Here is a 22,253-nt window from a genome sequence, read left to right on the forward strand (position 1 = left end):
AAAACTAAATACATTCTTACAGTAGGATTCACCAATCATACTCCTTGGTATTTACCCAAATTAACTGCAAAAATTATTTCCACTCAGAAGCTTCACCATGGATCTTTATACCAGCTTTATTCAAAATTTAACTATGATATAAATATAATACACATTATAGGATCACTGAAGACAAAGAAAAACCAAGGGGCAGAGAGCTTATTGAAGAAATAATGCGAAAAATTTCTCATATCTGTGTAAAGAAGTGAATAATTCAAGAAGCTCAATGTAATCCAACTAGATTTAACTCAGAGAGCCACATAAAGATGCATTATAACCAATCTGCCAAAAGTCAAAGACGAAGAAAGAATCTTGAAAGTAGCAAGAGAGAAACAACTTATCTAACATAAGGGAAATTTCATAGATTATTGGTAGATTTCTCACAAGAAACATTTAAGGCCAAAAAGAAGAGTGATATATTCAAAGTACTGAGAGGAAAAAAAAAAACAAAAAACTCTCAACCAAAAAATACTAAATGTAAAAGGAGAAATTAAGATTCTCAGATAAACAAACACTGAGAAAGTTCATTACCATTAGACCTGTTCTACAAGAAATGCTAACAGGAGACCTTCAGGCTGAAATGAAAACACACTAAATAAGAACATAAAATACAAATTTGTCCATTAAAGGTAAACACATAGACAAAAATTAGTTACCTCTATTACTGTAATATTGATCACTTTTGACTTTTGTATAAAATTTAAGTTACAAAAACATTAAAAAATATAAATTTGTGTTAATGATTTTACAACATTTTTTAAAGATTTATTTATTTATGAGAGACAGAGAGAGAGACAGCACAAGAGGGGGGAGGTTCAGAGGGAGAAGGAGACTCCCCGCTGAGGAGGGAGGCTGATGAGGGACTTAATTCCGGGACTCGGGGATCATGACCTGAGCTGAAGGCAGTCACTTAACCAACTGAGGCACCCAGGCGCCCCAATGATTTTACAATCTTTAAAGAAGAAATTTCTGACGTCAAAAACAAAATGTGGGGGGATGAAGCTGTAAAAGAGTAGGGTTTTGTAGGTGACTGCATGTAGTTGTTATCACTTTAAGATAGAATGCAATAACTTTAAGATATTTTATATAAATCCAATGGTAACCACAAACAAAATACGTATAGAATATATGTAAAAGGAAATAAAAAGGGAATCAAAGCAAAGGAAGGCAGTAAGAAAACCTGGAAGACAGCTATAAAACATAGAAAACAATTAACAAATTGGCAATAGTAAGTCTTCTATCAACAATTAGTTTAAATGTAAATGGATTAGGGGCGCCTGGGTGGCTCAGTCCTTAATCCGCTGCCTTCAGCTCAGGTCATGATCCCAGGATCCTGGGATGGAGCCCAGCATCGGGCTCCCTGCTCCGTGGGAAGCCTGCTTCTCCCTCTCCCACTCCCCCTGTTTGTGTTCCCTCTCTCGCTGTCTCTCTCTCTCTGTTGAATAAATAAATAAAATCTTTAAAAATAAATAAATAAATAAATAAATAAATAAATAAATGTAAATGGATTAAACTCCCTAATCAAAACACATACACTGGCTAAATAGATTTAAAAAAAATCCAACTACATGCCATTTATAAGAAATCTACTTTAGAAATGAAAATACATAAAGGCTGGAAGTGAAATGATGGAAAAAGATATTCCATATAAATGGTAAACCAAAGAGGGCAGGAGTCACAAGAATATCAGACAAACTAGACTTTAAGTCAAAACCTTACAAAAGACAGAAAAGAAAATTACATAATGATTAAAGTGTCAATTCAACAAATTAACAATTATAAATATTTATGTTCCAAATACCAAAGCTCTGAGTATATGAAGCAAACTTTGACATAATTAAAGAAATAGAAAGCAACGGAATAGCAGAAGACTCCAATACCTCACTTTCAACAATGAATACAACAATAGAGAAAAAGAAATAGAAGGCTTAAATGATACAGACCAATTGAAGCTAATAGATATATATATATAGATATATATAGATATATATAGATATATAGAAGACTCCACCCAACAATAGCAGAATACACATTCTTCTCAAAGACATGGAATATTTTCCAGTATGTACCTCATGTTAGGCCACAAAACAAGTTTCAACAAATTTTAGAAGACTGAAATATTGCAAATTATCATTTCTGGACACTAGAAATCAACAGAAAGAAAACAGGAAAATCCACAAATACATGGAAACTTAACACATTTTTAAACAACACATTCTTAAATGGGTTAAAGAAGTCACAAGAAAACTTGAGACACATGAAAACAAAAATACAGTATGCCAAAACTTATGGACTGCATGCAGCACAAGCAATGCTAAGAGGGAAGCTTAGAGCTATAAGTGCAAACTTAATAAAGAAAAAAGATCTCAAACCAACTAAATTTACCTGCAAGAAGTTAGAAAAGGCAAGAAAAAAAGTAAACTCAAATCTATCAGAGCTCAAATAATAAAGATTAGAGCAGAGATAAAAGAAAACACACACAAAACAGAAAAAAACAGCAAAACATTGATGAAACTATAAGTAGGATTTTTACAAAGATCAACAAAATTGACAAGCCCTAAATTAACTAAGGAAAAAACAGAGAGACTTAAATAACTAAATCCAGAAATAAAAGAGTGAACATACAACCACTGAACAGAAATAGAAAAGATTAAAACAGAAATTCTGTAAACAATTGCCTGCAAACAAAGTGAATAACCTAAAATAAATAAATTCCTAGAGACACACACCCAACCAAATGGAATCATGAAGAAATAGAAAATCTTAGCAGAATAATAACTAGCTAGGAGAATGAATCAGTAATCAAAAACCTCTCAACAAAGAAAAACCCAGGACTAGAGATGGCTTCATTGGAGAATTCTACCAAACATTTTAACACCAACCATTCTCAAGCACTTCCAAAAAACTGAAGATGAGGAAATGTTTTTACACTCATTCCATGAGGACTTTACTACCCTGATACCAAAGCCAAAGATACTACAAGAAAATTTACAGACCAAGGGGCGCCTGGGTGGCTCAGTTGTTAAGCGTTTGCCTTCGGCTCAGGTCATGATCCCAGGTTTCCGGGATCGAGCCACGCACTGGGCTCCCTGATCAGCAGGAAGCCTGCTTCTCCCTCTCCCATGCCCCCTTGCTTGTTCCCTCTCTCGCTGTCTCTCTCTCTGTCAAAAAAGAAAATCCTTAAAAAAGAAGAAGAAAATTTACAGACCGATACTCTTGACACTGATGTAAAAATCTGCAACACAATATTAGCAAACTGAATGCAGCAGCATATTAAAAGGATTATACATGATGACCAAACAGGATTTATACCTAAAATGCAAGGATGTTTCAATAGATAAAAAATATCCAATGTAATGTAATACAATATATTAATAGAATGGAGGCTGAAACCACATGATCATCTCAATTGATGCAGAAAAAGCATTTGACAACATTCAACACCCTTTCATGATAAAAACACTAAACAAGGAATATAAGGAAATTATCTCATCATAATAAAGGTCATATATGAAAAGCCCACAGTTAACATCATACTCAACTGTAAAAGACTGAAAACTTTTCCATTAAGATCAGAAACAAGGGGCGCCTGGGTGGCTCAGTCGGTTAAGCGGCTGCCTTCGGCTCAGGTCATGATCCCAGGGTCCTGGGATCGAGCCCCATGTCTGGCTCCCTGCTCAGCAGAGAGCCTGCTTCTCCCTCTCCCTCTGCCTGCCACTCTGCCTACTTGTGCTCTCTATCTCTCTGTCAAATAAATAAATAAAATCTTTAAAAAAAAAAAAAAGATCAGAAACAAGACAAGTAGCCCATTCTCAACACATTCAGTATAGTATCATTTAGTCCTATCCAGAATAATTAGGCAAGAACTAGAAATGAAAGGCATCCAAAGGTCTTTCCAAGTGGAAAGGAAAAACTAAAATTACCTATTTGTAGGTAACACGATTTTATATATTGAAAACCCTAAAGACACACCAAAAAAGAATAATTTTAGAATAAACAAACTCAGCAGAGTTGGAAGGTACAAAATCAATACACAAAAATCAGTTACATTTCTATAAACTAACCCTAAAAAAACAAAAAAGGAAATTGATAAAACAATCCAATTTATGGTAACAGAAAATAAAATACTTAGTAATAGACCTAACCAAGGAGGAAGACTTATACACTGAAAACTACAAAAAACATTACTAGAAGAAATCAAAGAGAAAAATAAATGGAAAGGTATCCCATATTCATGGACTGGAAGACCTTATATTATTCTGTTTTCAATACTACCTAAAGCAATCTAAACATTCAACACAATCCCTACCAAAATCCCAGAGGCATTTTTTGTTTAAAAAAAAAAATCATACTAAAATTCATGTGGAATATCATGGGATTTCCAAAGAGCAAAACAATTTTGAGAAAGAAAAACAAAACTGGAGCCTTCAGACTTCCTGATTTCAAAACATATTACAAAGTACAGTTATCCAAACAGCGTGGTACTTGCATAAATGATGACATACAGACCAATGGAGTAGAATAGAGAACCCTCTAATATGTGGTCAAATGTTCTTCAACAAGGATGCCAAGACCATTGAATAGGGAAAAAACAGTGTCTTCAACGAATTTGCTTAGAAAAATGAATATCCACAGGTGAAAGAATAATGCTGGATCCTTACCTTATACCCTATACAAAAAGCAACTCAAAATGTATTAAAGACCTGTATATAAACCTAAAACTATAAAATTTCTAGAAGAAATCATAAGGGAAAACTTCATAACATTGGATTTGAAATGACTTCTTGGATGACACAAAAATATTGTCAAAAAAACAAAAATAGACAGTTAGAGCTACATAAAACTTAAAAACCTCTGTGCATAAAAAAAGTCAAGAGAGTAAAAAAGCCATCTATGGAAAGAGAGAAAATATTTGCAAATAATATATCTGATAAAGGGTTTATATCTAGAATATAAAGAACTCCTAAAGGTCAAAAATAAAAACACAAAGCTCAATACAAAACAGGCGAAGGACTTAAACAGACATTTTCCCAAGCAGATATACAAATGACCAACAGCATATTAAAAGATGTTCAACATCACTAAACATTAGACAAATGCAAATCAAAATTATAATATAGTATACCTCACACTCAGGATGGCCACTATCAAAAAAAAAAAAAAAAAAACCCCACAGAAAATAGCAAGTGTTGACAAGGACCTAGAGAATTTGGAATCCTTATGCAATGTTGGTGGAATTGTAAAAGGGTGCAACCACTATGGAAAACAATATGGTGTTCCCTCAAAAAAATAAAAATAGAACTACCATATGATGCAGCAATCCCACTTCTGAGTACATATTGGAAGCTGGATCTCAAAGTGGTATTTTCACACTCATGTTCACAGCAGAACTATCCATAATAGCCAAGCAACCCAAATGCCTATCAATGAATCGGTGGGTAAAAAAATGTGATATTTACATACAGTGGAATATTATTGAGCCTTACAAGAAAAGAAATCCTGTCACATGCTCCAACCTGCATGCATCTTGAGGGCATTATGCTAAGTGAAATAAACCAGTCACAAAAAGACAAATAATGCATGATTCCTCTTAGATGAGGTTTCTAAGGTAGTCAAATTCAAAGAAACGAAAAGTAAAATGGTAGTTACCAAGGACTGGATATAGGGGAAATGGGAGTTATTGCTTAAAGGGTAGAGAGTTTCAGTTTTCCAGGATAAAAGGTTCTGGGGATCAGCTTCACAACAATATGCAAATACACAGCACTACTAAGTTGTACACTTAAAAATTGTTAAGATGATGCATTTTATGTTACATGTTTTTTACCATGACACAAAAACAGTGAAAACATAAATTATAGCAATTTATAATCAACAATTTTCGCAAGAAAAAAGAAAATCCGTCATATTCACTGAGGCTTTTAAAATGATTTATCAGAATTGAGAATTTAAATGAAAACAAAATGAGTGAGGCATTCTTGACACACGCATATGTACATGCCAATAAATATGATCTGAGAACTGAAAGATTTTTTCAGATAATTTTCCACATGGTTATATTTCCTATCACACAGTTATATTTCCTTATCATCATATATATTCATAGAATGATATGATTTTCAAAACACAGTTGCAAAATTGTATGTGAATTGTATTTTTATGCTCACTACACCCTGTAAATTAGGCTGCCCTGTTATTAATATCCTCTTGCTAACATAGATATTAAGTGACAGTGCAGAGACTACATTCTATGAATCTTGATTCCTAGAATAACAGGAAGCATATTGCTGTATTTCTCATATTTAAAGAGAATCTGAACGTGCCTATAAAAAACAATGGGCTGTCAACTGATTTTTATATATCTGAATCAACATATAGAATATTCACTACTCATAGAGTAGTTTTCAGGTATTTTAAGAATTTTATAATAGATTTAGGACATGATTTAAAATCATTTCATTAAGATATGATTTCATCCAAATTGTTCAATCTATTTATGTTTACTAACGTTCTATAATTACATTCTACACTTTTGGAGTTGTTCTTTACAAACTCATTAAAGATTTTTTTATCACTCCAACCTTAAAATTTAAAGTCAATTCCATTTGGTCTGCAATTCAAATAATTTGTCCATGAATTTTGATGTATAATACCATTTGGCTAAAAGCCTTTGATGCATATGTTAATCAGGATTTCTCTGTTATGTAAAAAATACCAACAAATGTACATAATAAAAAAGTTATGTAAAAAAACATTAACAAAATACTCATAGTTACTTCCTAAATTAGAAAACACTCAACACACAAAGCTAAATAAAAGGCAGTATCAGAATTTGGGCATAATATACACTAGTCCTAAAGCTTATAGAAAATAGACTAAAAAAAAATACCAAGAATTTAAGTATCCATGACCTCAAAAAACTAAACTTGTCTGAGAGAAGAAATGTGATCATTTCTTTTCTCACCCTATATTCCCATACTTAGAATCCATTTTCTCTATCAACCACAAAAAGAGATAGTGATCCCCTATTTCGGCATAGATATATTAAAAATAATGACTATTGCTATGTAACTATTTATTTTTGTGAACAGTTAAGGCATGCGCATAGTGCACAATTCATGCATGCAGTAAAAATCTCCCTCTTTCCCAGAACTTAACCAGCCAATTCCCCTCCCTAGAAGCAGCTGCATTACAAAGAATGTCTTTGTAACAAGCCCCTTAAATGCTATTTTATTTAAAGATTTTATTTATTTATTTGAGAGAGAGAGACACAGCGAGAGAGGGAACACAAGCAAGGGGAGTAGAAGAGGGAGAAGCAAGCTTCCTGCAGAGCAGGGAGCCTGACGCGGGGCTCAATCCCAGGACCCTGGGACCATGACCTGAGCCAAAGGCAGACACTTAACGACTGAGCCACACAGATGCCCCTTAAATGTTATTTTTATAAGAAATATACTCAATAGACCTTAGTAATTTCTATATCTCTTTTCTACACCTGGTGAGTACAACATTTTTCAGGAGACCTTCAAATTCTGGCTAAGGGAAGGAAGTCACCCTCAAACCTGCCTTCTGAGTTACCCAGCAAAAAAAGAAATTTGTTCATGGGATTCACAGAATGTATGGCCCCAGCTCTTTGCCAAAGTGCTCTACTTTCTCATCCTCTCCAGCAGGCCTACTCTAGATAGTTATCTCTACCTCTAGTGTCCTCTCATTAGAAAATAATGTCACAGACCAAAAGGCCCGCAGGAGAACAGATTGCTGGCCTGGACTGCTGGCTGTTAACTTCCCAGTTTTTGTTGTTTGTATTTGATAATTTCAGTTGAAAAGAAAAGTTAACAAAAGTAGTACAAAAACTGTTTTATCTCAATGATTTGAGAGTAGACTACAGACATATCTTCACGATGATTGTTGCAGTAACTTCAGACATGATGATTACCAATTAATAACTAGTTCTTTATTTCAACAGATCAGGACATTCTCCTATATATCTAATTCACAACCATCATGATCAAGAGTTTCATTAGCGTCATTTAGTTCAGGACTGTTCCTCAGAATTTTGAAGATTACAGGACTAGTAGAATGTCCCTCAACTTGAGTTTGTCTGGTATTTCCTCAGGATTACGTTCTAGATTCATCTTATGCATTTTTGGCAGGAAGATCACAGAAATAATGTAGTGTTCTTATTGCAACCCATTAGGTTGCACCTAGTTTCCATTTTTGCCATCAAGGGTGGTGTCAATTTTGATCATTGGATTCAAGGGGATTCGCCCAGGTTTCAGCTCCATAAAGTGATGCTTCCTCAGAATAAATCAGTGTCTAGTAGGAGTTATATATGGGTTTCTTCAGCCTATCACTTCTAAAAGCAGTCAAGGAATATCAAGCCTATTTTTTCTAAAATATATTTCCTTTGAGTTATGCCCAGTCCTAAAGTAAAAATGAACTGATTCATTCACAATAAAAAATTATTAAGGGCTTTATTTAATGCCAAGCACTGTCCTAAGAATTAGTCTTTTTGTATGTATTATGAAGAAATAAAGGATGAGCCTGTGTCTATGTGGGAAGAGCAGGCATACATCCCACCTGTGTCTCTTGGCTCAAGGGTGTAGTAGTTTCATGAAAGTAAGAGATAACACTAATCTTGGGGGATTGGGATCAGGGAGGCAAGGAAAGTCATATAAGGCTTGGTCAAGCAAGACAAAAGAAGGCACGGATGCTTGCATCTCTCATTATCTTAGAAATCAGAATATGAGCACTAGGGTACATTGCTGGACAGTCCAATGGAAGGAGCCTTTACCCCTAGTTTTGCCTTTTTTAGGTCAAGTGCAAAAAGTGGTAGAGTCACAAACTGCACTGCAGCTACCTCTAGGCTAAATTGTTTGAATTTAAGGTGATTGCTGTCAAAAGTAATATTTGGGAGATCTGGATACCTAGGAGCCCTTGGAGATTTGGGGGTCCTGGGATATTCCAACTCCTCTGGTTAAGGTAGCATTGTAAGGTATAGCAAATAAAAACAAAGGAAGCCCCCCCCAAAAGAAAACAAACAAAGGAAGCCCAGTTAAATTTAAATTTCAGATTAATCACAAATATTTTAGTTTTAGTTTTTTAATTTATTTAAATATTAAATAAATAAATAATTTATTATAAATAAATGAATATATAAATATATAAATAAATAATTTATTTAAATATTAATTAATTAATTAATTAAAATACTTAAATTTTAGTTAAGTATGCATTGTGCAATATTAGAGGCATACCTATACTAAAATAGTATTTGCTGCTCTTTCTGAAATTCAAATTTAACTGAGCATCCTGTGTTTTATCTGGCAACCATAATATCACCATACTATAGAGAAAGACAGACACTGGGGCAGTAGGTGTAGCCCCACTCCTGCTAAGAGAAAGGGGAGTCTCAATCCCTGTTATCTCATTGTCCAGGCAAAGCAGAAAAAAAACATTTTGGGTTACTAAAGGACAGTTTTTCTTACTGCACCACAGGAACTAGTAATAACCTACTATGTTAGCACATTTGTTCCTCTCAAAAATGTACATGATACATATGGTTTCATGTTTCTATCTTCTTTTTATTATGCAGCTCTTTCCATAGAATTAATTGTGTAAGAAATATAGTCTTATTTTCATAGAACTCACTGTAATTTTTTTTGGCTTGCTTCTGTTTTTTTTTTTTTTTTTTTTAATAATTCTGCCAACATTGATGGATAAATATCAATGAACAAATCCCTCACCTCTTCTCAGGGCCATTGGTGTGTGTACTCCACAGCTGTGGGATACAAGTATATAATGGTGAATACGGCGGACACATTTTTCCCTGCCAGACACACATTCTCTCCTCTTCCCCTAAATCACCTTTTTGCCAACAGAATTCACAAATATTTGTCTGTACTTCAGCTAAATATAGCCATGACCTCTAAAATACAAATGGAAAAACTGCGTTAGGTATCCGAAGCAAGTTTCATTTTACAAATAAAAGTAAATTTTCAAGAAAGTGCCCTTATTTTCTCTGGAGGCAGTCTCATAAGTATGATGCCAAGCTCTATGGGAGCTGTCCAATGACCCTTGAGGAAAAAACAGAACTGGAGCCAACACCTGATGTTGAATGAGAAGAATATGAAAAACCCAGGGCCTTGATGACATCATTGTGTTGCTAAACTGATCAGACCTCAAGCGTTCTTATTTTGTTAGGTAAAGAAAGCCTTTATTGTTTAAGTCCTTGTCAGTTGACTTGTTTGTTAGTGGCTGCTGAAAGAGTGCCATCTGGTTCTCATCATCATCTGTCCATGATGCTATTTACCAATACATTCATCATCCTGTCATGTTTTTAGTTGTCAGTGCATATGGGATGACACTGAATCATCCCTCATTTCAATTCTCAAAGTCCCACTGAAGGAAATCATTCTTATGTGACTACACAGAAAACTCTATAGGGTTGTGTAAGATCATCTACTTAGGTTCTTCATATAGCCATCCATTTTTTCTTGGGTACCTAATGCCTCCTCCTTTCCCTAGATCTACCTGAAAAACAAAATATACGTTTCCTTGCTTTTATATTGTGCAAAATTTCTGGTATATTTTTAATGTCTCTTGGATCTGAATTCTGGGAGAGAAAAACAGCTTCCATCTACCCACTACCACTTACATGCCCCTCTCCTTCTAACTTTATTTTGGGCATTATTTTCCCCAGTCTGAAAGAGCACTGAACTCTCTCTTGTTTCTCCCTGTAGCTCTCCAAAAGCCTACTGTCTATGTCCTGGGTTCTTCCTACTCTGCTCAAGCACTAGTCATATAAAATTCAAAAGTAAGAAGAAACTACTTTAGGCGAACATATCCTTTCCTGGGACAGGGAGCACAGAACAGGTTATGTTCCACCAAAATGGATGAGGGACAAAAGAGATCAGACGATATCAGAAAGTGTTATTAATATTTCAAACTCATGTACCCAGCACCCACATGTTTCTGTTTATAGAGTCATTATTAGCAATCTCCTTTGTTGTCTTTATTCAGTCCTGAATTTATGCGTTGGGGGGGGAAGGATACTTCCGGTATATTTCTGAGAAGATTTTAGAAATAGGAAGATATTCCTATCTATTGTCTAGGGTAAGCAAAACTGGTTATATATTCAATCATATTCAATATTGCTTTAAGGCTTCTTCAGTTTAGCTATCTTTCAGGCTAAATACATGCTATATTCCACTGAAAAGACTAATTCTAGATGCACTTTATAAAGAAGTTGTTATAGAGGGACTTCTGAGACCTGTCCCCAATACCTGATACTGGATGGCTAGAATTAAGAAAAATGTAATTCCTAAGTTTTATTAGTTAGAGGCAAAGTCCACTGGGGAAAAGGTCATCTTTTGGGAGAAGTGGGAGTGTGCGAATTGCATAAATGGGCCTTTGAGGATATAAATGAGAAACAAGATTCTTTTAATGAAAATAAGGATCTGAAACAACACCAAACTGTTTTGTACATTAATGTCCAGAATTGTTTTCCTCTGGGCAATATTTCCTCTTTCCAGGAAGATTATTATGATGTTGAAGTCTGTTTTATAGAATTATGCAAGGGATAGAAGGTTCTTTTTTTCCCCCCTCACCTTTGAGTAAAGGAGAGTTGAGAGGCTGGGCTCCAAATAGGGAGGAAGTGACTAAGGAATCTCAATCAGGTAAAAAGACACTAACTCCTATAACTAAACAGCAGTCAAGAGTCTAAGGAAAAGAAAAGTCAATAGAAAATCTTGTGCAGCTGATGGATTCTAAGAAATTGTTTTATGTTTTTGTTGTTCTTAAAAATTCCTACATTGCATTGTTTCATGCTCTTTAACTTCTCAGTAAAGTACAGCTGAACTTTAAGACTGGTCTTATCTGTGTCAGGGGCTGGGATTGAGGGGTATATAGATAAGGAATGCATCTATATTTTGAGGACAATGGCCAGAACAGTTATTGAATAAGCAGTGACTTGCAAGGAACGGAGCAGCTTTCTATTGTTGCTCCTAGCTAAACTTATAAGTAAAAACACTCAGGATTTATAAAGCATGTAAGAATTCCTTGGAGAAGGTCATACACGAAGACCGTTTGTAGTGCTTTCACATATAAATAAGGACTTCTATCTCACTTAGTGCTGTAGCAGATACCGTGGATGGCTTAGTTGCCATCCATTTCCTTTCTACTTTTTCAACAGAACTCTGATTTGATCAGGGAACCCACTGACTTCCTATACCTATGGGTTCCACACAAGAAGCATAGGGATGCTAATCCTCCCTAGTACACCTCTAAATATGTAGCAACTGGTATTATAAAGGCATCCACCAATCAGAGTGGAGGGCTGCTTCAACACAGGAGAGGAATTCTGCAAGCCCCTTGCCACAAGGGACTGATGGCTGGAGGTCTGAAGAACTGCCTATTAGAAGCTGCTGAGAATAGGTTTATAGAAGTATTGGATGCACTTTAATCAGCAGCTGTTGGCAAGTACTCTGTAACTGTTTCAGTATTTTATAAGTGGACAGGCTACACATTGGTGCAAACCAGATAAATATCAGCCTTGCTCAATTCCCCTTGCCAAGGAACAGCTGCAGTTGTTAGAGCCATAGCTTGTGACGTGTGAAGGGAAATTTCTTGAGTGACTTAGAAAAATCTAGTGATGAGGAGAAAAGTACATAATACCCACTTAACACAAGCCCCATTTCCATGCCCCTATCCCCTGCAACCACCATTCTATTCTCTGCTTATATGAATTTGACTATTTTAGGTACCTCATATAAATGGAATCATGAATGGCCCTTCTGTGACTGACTTACTTCACTGGTATAAAGTTATAGCTATACAAGATAAGTTCTAGAGATCTGCTATACTACATAGTACCTATAGTTAGCAATATGGTATTGTCACTTAACTATTTAAAAGGGTAGATTCCACGCTAAGTGTTCTTACTACCACCACCACCACCACCAGAAGAAGAAGAAAAAGAAGAAAGAAGAAAGAAGAAATAGAAGGAAGAAAAAGAAGAAACAAGAAGATGCAAGAAATCTTTTGGAGGTGCTGAATATTTTTACCTTGATTGTGGTGATGGTGTATGCATATGTCCAAACTCATCAAAATGTATACATTAAATATGTGCAAGGTTCTTGTATATTAAGTATACCTCAAGAAGACTGGGGAAAAAAAAAGAAACATAGTAAGATACTTCCCAACACACACATATAAACACACAGAATAAACACAAGCATATAAATATGGTAGACATTGTTTTGTTTTCTTGTACTGCCACAAACTTCACATGGCAGCCATTTTGTGACTATTTGGAGAAACAGCCAATAATAAAATTGATACCCTGGAGATAATACATACAAAGGTGGAAAAAACTCAGATCCCTAATGATGTAAATTGGGATGTGGAATTAAATAAATCTGTAGGTACTTGCCCTATCTTATGAATGAATGTTATATAATATTATATGTTTATATTTTTTCTTTGATAAAAATCACTTTAAAAATACATTTGTATATATAAATTTATGTATGTATTCCTACTTCTTGCTATCTCAAATTTCCCCATTAATATAGTTGAAAATCTTGGGAAAGGATAAAAGAAGGTTGGAGAAGTTGGAGATGTAGTGCGAGTGTATGGATGAATCAAGTAAGGCTTAGAGAATTTGTGAAACTGGTTTAAGTTATAGCTAGAAAAACATACCTCAGCTGCCTCAACAGTCTACAAAATCATAACCATAGTAGCAATTTTATTAACAATGGCCAAGCATAACTATATTATAAATAAAAATAAGTACTTGACCTCTATCCTGTAATGTATGCATGAAAAGTTAGGTGATGACTATATTCCATTTTTAGTTGGTCATTTTGTAACCTAAGTTTTACACCTAATACTTTAGATTACAATCACTCATAAATTCTTATATATAAGCAGAATGATCAATTACAGATACTGTATGCAGTTACTATCAATTCACTAACAAAAGCATGTAGACATGTTTCTGTAAAATAATAAAAATCATTTAAATAATACTTTAATAGAATAAATCACATAAAATATTTTGAGAAAATATTCTCAGTTGCCTCTTATTTACTTGATCAGAGGAAAACATTTTTTCTTATTGATTATAGAATATCACATATACTCTTCTTTTTTATTTTTATTTTTTTAAAGATTTTACTTATTTATTTGAGAGAGAGAATGAGAGAGAGAGAGAGCACATCAAAGGGGATAGGGTCAGAGGGAGAAGCAGACTCCCTGCCGAGCAGGGAGCCCGATGCGGGACTCGATCCTGGGACTCCAGGATCCGAAGGCAGTCGCTTAACCAACTGAGCCACCCAGGCGCCCTATACTCTTCTTTTTTAAAAATGCATTCTTAATCTATTGTTTAAATTTTAATTTTTAAAACTTCATTAAATTTTAAGAGTATTTAATTTTTAAAAGGACAAAATGGCCTGTTATCCAGCTCCCCATTAACTGAAACAAAACAGACCAAAAACCAGCATGCTAAAACAAGGAGAATAAAATAAATAAATATATGCTCCATAATGCAATTATATGCGTAAGAATGCAGAATGAGTATTCACTGACAATACAAATTACAGAATCTTTAATTTAGGTACTGTTTAAGAACAACATACATAATTATTATCTAATAAATTCAATTATAGATGTGTATGCATAAATGATATTAAACACCTTACAAATACATATTTACATGTGTAAAATGCTATAGTTCAATGACTGTAGCTTGTTCTTCTCCAATCTTCTATCAATTTTACTAAATTACAATGAATGTTCATGACCTCAGAGCAAAGAAAAATTTGAAGCGACAAATGTTTAGTAGTTATATGTATTCTTCTGCCTCTTCCAAGTATACCTCCTCTTATAGAAAAGCGTTCAAACATGGGCCTGATGATAGTGGATGTTTTGTGGGTCAGCTAAGCCTCTGGTTTTTATTATTTGTGTTATGTAGTACTAGGTCTTTATTTTTTTTTCTTCTGAGTAAAGCTGCTTTGAGTTTTTCCCTTTTATTTGTTGCCTAGAATTTCCTAGTAGCTGTTTGATCTTCTGTCCTTGAGAACACATAGAGAATAAGAAATTGCACTGCAAAGTAATATTGAAATTCCCAGAAATCATCCTTTACCAAAATGTCGTAGAATCTTTGGACCACCCTTTACCCAGTGCTGGCTCCTTTCTTCTGAGTATACTTTTGATTCAGTTGTGTTCCTAACTTACATTTGCACATATCACATGGATTATAGGTGATCTGCTCATATTGAAGTTCAATTTATCATTAGGCCATACTTCATATTCTGTCCAGTTCAGATTCTTGCTTCCATAATTACAGTAAATGTCTGTTTCACGGTGGTCTGTGTCAAAAACTTGGTGTTATTACTTCCTCTATTTTTCTCATATCACAAGTCCAAAACATAAGCAAATTCTGACTCTTATCTTCAAAATATACCCAGATTCTAAAACCTAAAATCACCACTAACCACCACCATCCTGACAAAGGACACAGGGAAGCTAGAGTATTGGATTTGCTCCCTAATCTTTGTTTTCACATCTGTCCCTTTACAGTCTATGTGCAGCACAATAACTATAATAATATTAAAACTTACATTACCTCGGTCTTCAGTACAAAACTGTTAGTGTCCCACTTCACACAGACCAAAACAAATGACCTTACACTGGCCTACAAGGGCTTCACCAGGCATTAACTGTGACTTATCTCACACTTCTCTCTCATTCACTCTACACAGACACAACCTTTCTTGTTCTGGACCACCAAGAACATTCAACACCTGCTCTTCCCCCCAGATAGCCACCAGGCTCTCTCCCTCTGCTCAAATGTCATGTTTCCAGTAAGGCCTTCTCTGACTATCCAAAATAGAATAGCAATTTGTCCCTATCAGTAGAACTGTAACAGCACTTCCACAGGTCTTAAGGGTTAACTTGCTTCAAGCTTATGCATTCCTTGCTTGCTGACCTCAGCTTCTTGGTTTGCAGTGGAACTTACTTACTTTCCTTGCAATTTGCAGACCACCAGCCTTAAGGAATAAAGAACTACACTTTCTTAGAATATAAAGCCTAACTACATTTGAAAACAGCTGCCAAGGATGCCAGCAAGTCTGTTCAGGGTCATGTCCACATATGACTAACTGCCTGGGCACCTGCTTCTCCAACACATAGGCCCCCTCCCTTTCCCATGCCTATCCCCTCTAAAACCCCCCAGGTTCACCTGGCTGGTGAAGATGGTCTGAGATTTTAGTCCACCATCTTCTGAAGTTGCCAGCTTCCTGAAATAAAGCAACTTTCCTTTCCCACCGTTACTTGTCTCTTGACTACTCATTTTCCGGCCGGCGGCAGCTGAACTTGAGTTTGGAACCTGTTCTCTGTCCAGTAACAGACTGCCTATTTACCTTACCCTGATTTATTTTCTCCACAGCACTTACCATCTGACACAGTACATATTTATTTTGCTGCCCTGTTTATTATTTGCCTTCCTCTATTAAAATGCAATCTCCAGAATTTTGGTCTCCAGTCTGGAATGTAAGAAGGTTGGAATTGGCACTCTATCTTAACAATAAAAAACTAAACAAAGTGAAAAATCAATTTTTCTTAGATTCCATAAGAGAAGTGAGGTTACAGGGAAAACCAGTATCCCCAAAATTGGAGAGGCCAACAGGCAAATTCAAAGAATCACAATTTACCAGATCAGAAGCCCATGAACGACAACCTCCCCAGGTAGGGAAAATTAAACTCTGCGAAATAACTGGAGGATCAGTATAAGTAAGTCTGAGAGTCAAAAACTCCAGCAGTATCCAGTCCTAAGGCAGCCCTCTACATTCTTCCGGTTTTTACCTTCAAAAGCTCAACCTGATTCTTAACAGTGACTATGAGAAGGGCAAAAAAGACAAACAACAACAACAAAACCCTCTTACTTCTAGCAGAGGTATGAGAAGAAAAAAAAAACGAAACGCATTTTAAAATATGCCAGAGCATGAGGCACCCAGGTGGCTCAGTCGTTAACCCTCTAACTCTGCGTTACCCCTCTCGTCTTGATCTCACGGGTCCTAGGATCCAGCCCTGGATGGCGCCTCACTCAGCAGCCAGTCGGCTTGAAGATTCTCTCCCTCTGCGCACCCCCTTGAGCACACGGGCGCACGTGCTCTCTCTCTCTAAAAAATAAATCTTAAAGAAAAGAAACGAAAAGAAAATGCCAGAGCACTGTGTTCTTAACAAGGACTGCCCTGGGAGAAGCTGTTTAACCAGAGCCTAATCTTCTGGGGTTTTATCAGAGTTTAATTGACCTGGTGGAATGGAAATACGCAACTCCAGGCCCTTCTAGCATTCTACAGGGAAGAAGGGAAGTACTCATCTCCAACTCTGCCGGTGTCCTGTCCCTGTTTAATAAGAGTTTTAAACACAGAAAAACATGAAGCGAAGTTAATAATCCAGAGATTCGGTCTCACTAAAAGACTAAGACGTAATCATAGGACAACAGAGCACTCCTCCTGCCTCCACTGCTCACCTACTGGAAAGGCCGAAAGGTCCTGACGAAGGCGCTGGGAGAGGATGAGCTGGAACGTGCTGAGTCAGAAGCGGCTCGGAGAACGACGCACTCAGGCCGGACACCCCGCTGTCTCCCATACTACCCAGGGGAAACCGATCTCCCGGGATGTTGATAGCTCTACGGGGGCCGGCAGGGAAGTGGGAGTGAGAAACACCGGTGTGTACCGGCTGCAGGAATACCCTCTTCCCCAAGTCGGCAGTGAGGTATCTGACGCATAGCATCTATCAAGCAAACTCTGATCCTTGTAGATGCCTCACCCAGTCCCCTTCAGAGTCACACTATTGCGGTACGTAGCCCCAGAGTGCTTGCTATCAGGAATGTGGAAGTGGGCTCTGGCCCAAACGCTGGGGTGGGGAGCTATTGCCTGAGGCCAGAATAGGAGGAGGGAACAGGCACATGCACAAGTTTACGGTCTTCTTGGAGAACTAACGGCCCAGTGAAAGGACACAGGCTTCTGAATCAGAAACCTGAGGCCCTATTCCCGTGTCTTCCAAAGTCCAAAGCCTCAACAACCCAAACACAACGTTCCACTGCACAGCCTCAGGGCAGATATTTCCTGCCACCACCCCAGCAGCTCCAGGTTGCCTAGAATTCAGGAGACCATCACTGCATCTTCCTCAAATCTTGCCTCTTGAAGAACAACTTCATGGCATTGCTCTCTCTTTCTGACCTAGCCTAACTGCCAGCACCATGCTGTCGGGTAGCTGGCCTTTTCACCCAAAGCCCCTACATCAGGAAATGTTCTCTTTTGAACACGGTAAGGGATGCTCACAGCCTGGGGCTGGAACCTAGTCTCATTGAGAGGAGTAGGGGGGGTGGTCCCAGGAAGGCAAACAAGGTGCAGCTGGAGCCTGAGGGTGCACTATGTGGCCCTCAGGGGGTGAGGAGGTATCCCTTTCACCCAGTATATCATATCTGACTCAAGAAAAAAAAAATACAAGATGTGCTAAAAGGCAAAACAACATAGTTTGAAGAGACAGAGAAAGCATCAGAAGCAAATTCAGATATGGCAGGGATGACGGAATTGTCAAGCCAGGAATTTATAGCAACTATGATTATATAAATATGCTAATAGCTGTAATGCATAAAGTAGAGGGCATGTAAGAACAGATGGGCAATGTAAGCAAAAAGATAGAAACTCCAAGAAAGTAGCAAAAGAAAATTCTAGAGATCAAAAACATTGTAATGGAAATGAAAAATGCTTTTGATAGGCTTACTGGTAAAGTGGCTGAGGGGAGAATTGCTGAACTTGAGGATATCACAATAGAAGTTTCCAAAACTGAAAAGCAAATTTAAAAAAAATAAATAAACAGAATAGCCAAGAACCATGGGACAACTCTAAACTGTGTGGCATACACATATGGGAATACCTGAAGGAGAAAAAAGAAACAGGAGAAAGAGCTGAAAAAATAATGACTGAGAATTTTCCCAAAGTAATGTCAGACAACAGCCCACAGATCCAGAAAGCTCAGAAAACACCAATCAAGATAAGTGCCCCAGAAAACCACGCCTCGGCGTGGTTTTCCAAAAACCAAAAATCAAAGATAAAGAAAAAGAATCTTGAAAGAAGCCAGTGGAAAAAAAAAAACACCTTACCTACAAAGGAACAAAGGTAAGAATTACATATGATTTTTCTGCATAATTCATGTAAGAGTAAAACATTTAAAGTGTTGAGAGAACAATAAAACAACAGCAACATAGACTTGTGTACACTGAAAAATTATCCTTCAAAAATGAAGGGAAAATAAGGACTTTTTAACTAAAAAAATTGATGGGATTTATTGTCTATAGACCTGCCTTTTAAGAAAAGTTAAAAAGAAGTTCTTTGGAGAAAAGAGAAATAAAATATAGGTAGGAACTCAGGTATTCACAAACGAAGGAAGAACATTGGAGAAGGAATAAGTGAAAATAAAAACTTTTTTATTCTTAATCAATCTAACAGATAATGGTTAGTTCAAAATGATAGCAGCAATAATGTATTTGCTTATTTACTGTTATATATATATAAGAATATATACATATATGCTTATGTATTAAGTGAAATAAATGACAGCAATGATACAAGGAATGGGAGAGAGGAATTAGGATTATTTTGTATTATAAAGAACTCACATTACTTGTGATTGGTATAGTGTTATTTGAAAGTGGACTTGTGTATTAGGCAGGGTTCTCCAGAAAAATAGAACCAAACGTGAATAGAAGATAATATAAGTAGATGATAAATAGATAGATGCATAGATGAATTCCTATTTATTATAGGAATTGGCTCGCGTAGCTATGAAGGCTAAATTCCACAATCTTCTGTCTGAAATCTGGAGAACCTGAAAATTCAGAGGTTTAATTTACTCCAAACTTGAAAACCTGAGAGCCAGGGGATCCTTTAGTGGTGTAACTCCCAGTCCAAGGCTGAAGGACTCAGAAAAGTGAGGCTGCTGATGGAACTTCCAAATCTGAAGGCCCAAGAGCCAGGAGCTCCAAAATCAGAGGGCAGGAGAAGATAAGTATCAGAGCTCAAGAAGAGAGAGCAAGAATTCACCCATCCTTTCCTTTTTTTGTATTATTCAGACCCTCAACCAATGGGGTTGATACCCATGCACATTGGTAAGGGTGGATCTTCTATATTCAGTCTAATGATTAAAGTGCTAATCTCTTCCAGACATACCCCAAAATGTTTTACCAGTTTAATGGGCATCCCTTAGCTCATCAAGTTAACACAAGATTAATCATCAAAACTCAGATTAATTGCTAATGTATATTGCAATGTATATTGAATACATTGTAAATATACATTACAATCACAAAAGAAGTAAAACAAAAAAAGATGCAAGAAGAGCATATGATGAAATACAACACCCATTTATGATAAAAACTCTCAACAACTAGGAATAAAGGAGAATTTCTCAACTTGATAAAGAACATATACAAAAACCTACAGCATACATCATACTTAATGGTCAGAAACCAGAAGCTTTCCCACTGAGATCCGGTATAAGCCAAGCATTTCCCCTTTCAACACTTCTTTTCAACATTTTACTGGAATTTCCTAGCTAAAGCAATGACAGGGATTGGAGGAAGGAAGGGATGAATAGAAGCATAAAGTACTTTCAGGGCAGTAAAACTACTCTGTACACTACAATGGTGGATGCATATAATGATAAAACAACAGAATTTATTCAAAAGAATGTACAACACCAAAAGTGAACCTTAATGTAAACATGAACTTTGGATGATATGATGTGCTGTGTAGGTTTATCAACTGTGACAATGTCCCACTCTGGTAGAAATATTGATAATGGAGAAAGGTGTGTGTGTGTGTGTGTGTGTGTGTGTGTGTGTGTGTGTGTGTGTGATATCTCTGTACCTTCCCACTCTGTTTTGATGATACCTTAAATCTGCTCTAAAATACAAACTCTATTTTAAAAAATGTAAAAAGGAACAAAAATGCAGTGTCCATGAAGACAGTTACTTATACTTTAGTGTTGTACTCCTGAGCTTACACAGAGCCATTACACATAGTGGGCACTCAGTAGCTATTTGTTGAATTAACTACTCAGTGGCTAAATAAGTATTTTACCCTGGCTGCCACTTAGATTTCAGCAAGCCTAAAAATTAATGGAAATTCTAAAATGAGCTATTGAGTGTCTCTCAGTAGCATCTTCATTGTATACCCAAAAGTATTTAATTATCCCATCCTTTTCTTAGTGTGTTTATAGCTGTGTGATTACAAAAAGTTTAGGGTTTTTTGTTGCTGTTTTTGTTAGTGTGTGCATGAATAAGGCTGTATAAATTATAAGAATACAATATATAACTATTGTTTTACCAAAGGAAATAAATGCAAATATAATGCAGTAATTCCGTGATTTACAAATATATTGTCACTGTAATATGAAGATAAATGCACATGTTGCATAATGATTTGCTATAAAACATTTTAAGAACAGCATCAAACAAAAAAGAAGCTGATCTCTGTAATGTCAGGCTGCATCACATTATGCAGTATCAACAACACTAGAACATTCAAAATAGCATATTATGTGGCTTGTCTTATTTATAAAATATTCAAAGACATTTGGTTTCTTTAGAATGCAAGTAATCACTCCAAGTTCCTAATGAATGAGAATGGAGCTGTCTCAGGCTCCTAATACTAAGTAGCTAGATGTACCAGTTTTCCTGAGACTGTCCCAAGGCTTAGCAATGTGTCCCCGTCTCTGGCCCCAAATAAAGGGCTTCATTTGATTATGACTGGAAATAGTGCAATTTAAGGAGTAGCAATCTGATCTATTCTCAGAAATGTAGGAAAGAATGTGTATGATATGGGTCACTGAGGGGGAAAGTACCTTTCAGAAAGTGTCAGTTAGCAAAAGCTTAAGTATTTACTCTTATTAAAAGTATACATACTGAAATTTTTTCATTAAAATGGTAACTTATATTTAACATGGCGAGAACAAAAAGATAAGGAGAAAGTCATACTCCCACCCAAGTATAACTATTTTTGACAGTTGAAGAGAAGGACAAATACCATATGATTTCATTCATATGTGGAATTTAAGAAACAAAATAGATGAACATAGGGATGGGAAGGAAAAAAGAAAATAAGAGGAAAACAGAGAGGGAGGCAAACCATAAGAGACTCTTAACTATG

Source organism: Zalophus californianus, chromosome 3, assembly GCF_009762305.2.
Source record: "Zalophus californianus isolate mZalCal1 chromosome 3, mZalCal1.pri.v2, whole genome shotgun sequence".
In the NCBI taxonomy this organism is placed as follows: domain Eukaryota; kingdom Metazoa; phylum Chordata; class Mammalia; order Carnivora; family Otariidae; genus Zalophus; species Zalophus californianus.